Source organism: Nomascus leucogenys, chromosome 11, assembly GCF_006542625.1.
Source record: "Nomascus leucogenys isolate Asia chromosome 11, Asia_NLE_v1, whole genome shotgun sequence".
NCBI lineage: Eukaryota > Metazoa > Chordata > Mammalia > Primates > Hylobatidae > Nomascus > Nomascus leucogenys.
The window spans coordinates 98,372,604-98,378,603 of record NC_044391.1 but is presented as its reverse complement, the minus strand read 5'-3'; the positions used below and the strand labels follow the sequence as shown (position 1 = coordinate 98,378,603).

Sequence of the window (6,000 nt, the reverse complement as noted above, 5' to 3'; positions counted from 1 at the left end):
GCGCTCCCTCACATGCCCGCCGCGTGTGCGCCCAGCCCCCAGCGCCTCCGGGCCGCCCCCCGGACACGCGGGAGCCCGCGGCCTCCTTGGGAAACTTCGCCGGCGGCTCCACCCCGGCCACTGCGCGGGCCTCCCCGCCCCCACCCGTCTCGGGCCCAGCGGCCCACACCCGAGCACACCCAGGCCGGCCCGCGGCGGTGGGGGCGGGGCGGGCAGCCCGGGGCCCCGAGGCGCCTTCGAGTGCCCGCGGGGCTCGCCTGATTTTTAAAAGAATGCGCCGCACGGCCCAGCCCCCAGTGCCGCCGGAGCGGACCGGGAGAGAGAGGAGCGCGGCCGCTGGAGCCCCCCCTGCCGCGCCGCCACCGCCTCCCCGCGTCCGCGGCGCCCCTCCCCCGCCGGCCCCTCCCCCGCGCGCCCGCCCGCCCGCTCGCCCGCCCGCCCGGCGCAGGCCGCTCGGGTTTGTTTTGCTGCGCGGCCGCCGCCGCCGCCGCCGCCGCCGCCGCGGGCCTCGCGAGCTCATTTGTGCCTGGCTGGTCCCCATTCCTCTCTCCCCAGTGTTGAGTGTCTGAGCCGTTGGCTGCTCCGAACCGTTTGGCTCTTTCCCTTAGTAACAGCTTTTACCTTCTGCCTCAATTCCTCTCCCCGCTCGCGCCCTTCCCCCGCGCGCCGCCTCCCCCCGCCGCCGGCCGCGTGCGCCCCCGCCCCTCCCCCCGCGGCGGGAGCACCTCCGCTCGCCACCTGGGGACCCGCGCCGCGCTCCCCGCCCCCGCCCGCCCGGCGCCCATCCCCCGCGCCCTCCGCTCGCTGGGGTTATAATTGCCTCTCACCCCCCGGAGGGGTTATTTTGGGGGTGGTTGGAGGCGGTGGCGGCGGCGGCGAGGAGGGGAATTTCCTTGTGCCTCCATTCCCGGGAGGGGGGAGCGGCGTTGGAGGCCACCGTTTCCAGGTAAGCGCTGGGGGCCGGACCCTGGAGTGGGGGCGGCCGGGGGCCTGGGCGGGGGGCGCGGGCCAGAGGCGGCCGGGGGCGCTGGGCCGCGGGGGGATGGGCGCGAGTGGAACATGCATTTTTCAACTTGGCCCTTGGGGGAACTGGGCTTGCGTGGGGGAAGGGAAGGCAGGGAGGGCACTTGGGGCGCCCCCATCCCCCCGTTTTCCTCTCTCAGGTTTCTTTGAAATGCTCACGTGCCTGCCCACCCCCCTACCCTTTCCTGGTCTCGGGGGATCCTCACCCTAATTATGTTGTCCCCGAAAATGTGCACCTCGGCCTTCTCCCCCTCTTCCTCCCTTCGTGCATTTACACCCCCTTTTTGTGCGTGTGTGTTTGAGGGGGGGAGGCTTTCAGGAAAGGATTTGCAGCAAATTGAATCAAGGAGCCATCATGAGGCCGACTCCTTTATAGCCTATTTTTAGCAGAGGAGAAGGAGCTTTTCGGTGCATGCTATTTTGTGAAACCTCCGGCGGCAATGGAAATCTCCCCTCCCCGGGCGCGTCCCCGGCCCGGGCGCGTCGACCCCGGCCGGCGTGCTAGGGGCTGCGGGCGGCTGTTGGGGCCGCGCGTCCGGGGCGGGGGCGCCGGCCGGGGGAGGGGCGCGCGGCAGCCGGGCCTTGCTCCGGGACGTGTTTATTTGTAACTTAGTGCTTTTTGTCGTCTTAAGGAGGTATTTGGTGGAGGCTCTTTGAAGTTGGGTTCAAGAGTGTAGAATTGGCAAAGTTATTGCCAGCTTCTTGGTAAGTTTTGGGTGGCACAGAGTCACGTTATTTTCTGACAGTGTGTAAAGGCCACGTTGTGAGGGTGGTTTCTCGGTAACTTCCTCTTTGCAACCGATTTAATTTTTTGAACAGAAGCAGACTTTTATTTAAGTGGAATATTAATCTTAAATGGCAGCTCGAGGGAAGCCATGCATGTGTTAACGTGTTCAGTATTTTTGGAAGTTCTTAATTTGCTGAAACAGGCATCACTTCGCAGTGACAACCGGGATTAAATTTAGGTTGTGAAAATGGTGTATTTCATGTAAAATTTGGGTTGTGGCTTTTAAAAAATGCTCTCTTTGTTAGGTTATCTAAACGTCTCTAAGATAATTTGGTGGTTTACAAATGAGAAATGTTGGAAACTAGTTAAAAATTAGGTGTTCTCAATGTCTGGAGTTTACTTGAAATCTTGGACTGTTCAGGCACCGGGGTGAAGAGTTTTAGTACCTATGTGATTTACAGTTGAGTTAGGAAAGTTTGCTATTCACTTTCTTGTTTTCCAAACAGGAACCGTATGCTGATCTTAAACAAGCTTGTTAATAAAATGTGGTGGGTGACAGGTTATTTTTAGTCTGAATTTTTAGACTGAATGGTTTCTCCACCCCCCACCTCATATAATTAAGTGATCTTCTTCCCCCTCCGTTTTTCCTAAAGGCTCCTTCACGAGTTTGGATAATAAGGCCCTCGTGGTGTCTTCATCCACTTACCTGAAACAACTTGGAATAAATAATTTCGATTACACGTTGAAGATACAATGAGTGACTGGGTTTTCCAGTGTGATTCATTTTCATTTTTGTTAAAATAAGACCCATGCTACATTGATGTATTTTAGTAATACCGACTTTCTGGGATTGTATGTTCTCACCATTTTAATAGTTTATAGTCTGGGAAAGTAGGGCACCTTTGTCTCCCCGAAAACATGGTGTGTGTTGGGTGGTATCACGGGAGTTGATGGCAAGCTTCCCAAATTGTTGAGAGTTCTAGAAATAGTTAGCATTTACCTGTGGGGGAGGGGCTGCAGGAAGAAAGTATGCCTGAGAGCAGTTAGGCGTGTGATGTGTGATTAGGCTTCTTGCTCTTAAATCCAGGTTTTCTTGTTTGGAATATGATTTTTTTTCAACCCTATCCTGCACTGAGATGTATGTAATCACAATCATTAAATTCGTAAATAACTACTATTTTTTTGACGTTTGAGTTGTTAGAATCAGACCTACAGGACAAAATACTAAACTGTGTGGGGGATGAAAACTACGTGCCTGGGAAAAGTTTTTCTTACTGTTAAGGAACTTAATAAAGTGACATATTAATGGCGTAAAAATTGTTGCAAAGCTCACCGTCAGTTTATAAGATATTTTTCTTTTAACATACACCAGCTTTGGGTATTAATGCGGGAGACACTGGTGGTAAATGGAGTGGCCCCTTGCAGAGATGATATTTTTGCATTGGTTGCTTCAAAGAAGTGTTAAGCATTTTAATACATATGTCTAAGAATCTTTTTGATATTTGTATTCTCGACACCTAATTAAAGGTTTTGCATGATTACCATGACACCAGTCTCCCGAAAGAACTAGAGGTAACTGCTTCCTGTGTTCTAGGAGCCTTTCAAGCTAACATGTAGAAAGGGCAGAAGATAATATAAACATAGGGGTTACTGATAAAAGGAAATGTATTAATAGACCTTTTGAACATCAACTTGTTGATTAAATGTATCAGTGCAGTATATATACAACCTTGTCAGATGAGTAGCTGACAAAGGAATCTCCCTTGTACAACTTGTAGCAGTACTATTATAAAGAATTCCTGACTTGACACATTTTGATGATGTTGGTTGAAATAATTTGTTGGGTTTGTTCAATTTTTGGTGTCATTTATATAAAAAGAATAGAGAAGAATGTGAATGGTGGGAAGTCACGGGAGAGGCATGGCAGAAACATTGGTATTCACTAGAACTTGTATTTTTCTAGTGCATGTGAATTGGACTCATTTCACAAATAACATTTACAGTATAAGTCACTGAAATGCAAAAAAGGAAAGCAGCTAACACGAGACATTTATGCTTTATGCTCAGACATTCTGGTAGTAGAGGAGGGCTAGGACCCTAGAGCTGTGTAGTAAAGAATTGTTGAGTATCGTTCAGTTTAGGTACCACGAAGATGGTATCTCCTGCTCTGCCACCAGTAGAAACTTGAAGTTAAAACGAAAAGACTCTCTGAGAGAGCTGATGCTGGAGAGATTTGGCTGTTTACCCCTCTGGGATTGGATTCGGTAAGAGTGCAATTAATTGCCCTGTTACCATAGAGCCAGAGGAGAGGGACTAGGTGCTCCGAGCTATGCTCTAGGAGGTGTGAGGTGCTTTCTATGCCATTTATACCCTATGTTAATCCTATGAGGTAGATAGTGTTGTGCTTTTTTTGTGGATGATGAAACAGAGATGCAAAAAAGTTAATTCACTTGTTCAAGGCCACAAAATGATTAAATGAACACTAGGATTCAAACCTGGGTCTGTCTTAGATGTCTGAATCTGCGGAATATTCCCAGCTGTTTTGTTAGTCTTGATTCGTGTAGATATCCTTCCAAAAACTTGTGTTTCTAATCAAGTTTATGATCTATAGTTGAGCATCTGTACTAACTGGGTCAAGTGATTGCATGGGTAAATGAAATTGATAGAACTCATATCATTGTGCTGAATTCCCTAGCACCATTTAATAAGATGCAGTCTTGCTGGGCACGGTGGCTCACGCGTGTAATCCCAGCACTTTGGAAGCTGAGGCGAGCGGATCACAGATCAAGAGATTGAGACCATCTTGGCCAACCAACATGGTGAAACCTCGTCTTTACTAAAAATACAAAAATTAGCTGGGCGTGGTGGTGGGTGCCTGCAGTCCCAGCTACTCGGGAGGCTGAGGCAGTAGAATCGCTTGAACCCAGGAAGTGGAGGTTGCAGTGAGCGAAGATCGTGCCATTGCACTCCAGCCTGGGTGATAGAGGGAGACACCCTCTCAAAAACAAACAAAAAATTTGTGTAAGAAAAATCATTGAAGTCTTTGTGTTGTAGCATAGTGGTTACAGTGAGTTCAAACTCAGGCTCTATCCTTTACTAGCTGTGATGTTGCAGTAGTAGCTCCTGATGCGTTTTATTTATTTTTTAAATTTTTATTTTATTTTATTTTTTTGAGATGGAGTTGCGCTCTGTTGCCCAGGCTGGAGTGCAGTGGCGCGATCTCGGCTCACTGCAGCCTCCGCCTCCTGGGTTCAAGTGATTCTCCTGCCTCAGCCTCCTAGCTGGAATTATAGGCATGCGCCATCACGCCCAGCTAATTTTTGTATTTTTAGTAGAGGCGGGGTTTCACCATGTGGTCTCCATCTCTTGACCTTGTGATCCGCCCTCTTTGGCCTCCCAAAGTGCTGGGATTACACAGGCGTGAGCCACTGCGCCCACCTTCAAATCTTTTTTTTTTTTTGAGACAGAGTCTTGCTCTGTCGCCTATGCTGGAGTGCAATGGTGCGATCTCTGCTCACTGCAACCTCTGCCTCCCGGGTTCAAGCGATTCCCCTACCTCAGCCTCCGAAGTAGCTGGTATTACAGGCGCCCGTCACTTGCCCGGCCAATTTCTTGTATCTTTAGTAGAGATGGGGTTTCACCATGTTGGTCAGGTTGGTCTTGAACTCCTGACCGCCCTCCTCGGCCTCCCAAAGTGCTGGGATTACAGACGTGAGCCACCGTGCCAGGCAAACTCTAAAAGGTCTACCTTTTAGGCTGTAGTGATTACTTTGGGTAGGTGGTTTTATTTTATTTTTCCTGACCACCTTTTATCTGTGTATTCTTTTCCGTATTATCAGCTGCTGTCAAGATAGTTGTCCTTGGAAGTTCAGTTCCTCTATGAGCCTTGTCTTATGTTCACTTCCCATTTTTAACCATACTTAGTTTAGCTCTAATATTCACTTTACTAATAGTCAAAGTTCTATGTATCAGGACTATACAGGTGCTTTGACAAGTACTGTGACAGTCTGAGTGCTGATGCCTGAATTTAACAGTGAGAAAATTGAGGCTCAGGTAGTGGGGGACAGAGCAGGAATTTAGGCCCAATTTGTGTGAATTCTAGGCCAGTGTTGTTACCTAGCAGTCTGTCTTCTCAATGAATGAATGGTTGTAGGTCTGGATTATTAAGTTTTTATTTGGTTGCCCTGAGCAACCTTTCTTATTCATTTTATCTTCTGTAACTACTGACAGTGTAATTTATTTAAAGTACT

General features: G+C 49.3%; 1 protein-coding gene across 5 annotated transcripts in view; it reads left to right on the top strand.

The window, feature by feature from the left end:
- Positions 1–485: 485 nt before the first annotated feature.
- Positions 486–6,000, top strand: part of TBL1XR1 (transducin beta like 1 X-linked receptor 1) — a 178,420-nt gene continuing 172,905 nt past the window's right edge. The window contains exon 1 of one of the 5 annotated variants that reach the window (XM_012510731.2): positions 486–946. The gene's annotated coding sequence lies outside the window, so the exon portion shown is untranslated. Of the gene's footprint in view, positions 947–1,002; positions 1,729–6,000 lie in introns of those variants that run through there. The other 4 variants (XM_003256479.4, XM_030822839.1, XM_003256480.4 and 1 more) reach the window with 4 other exon arrangements.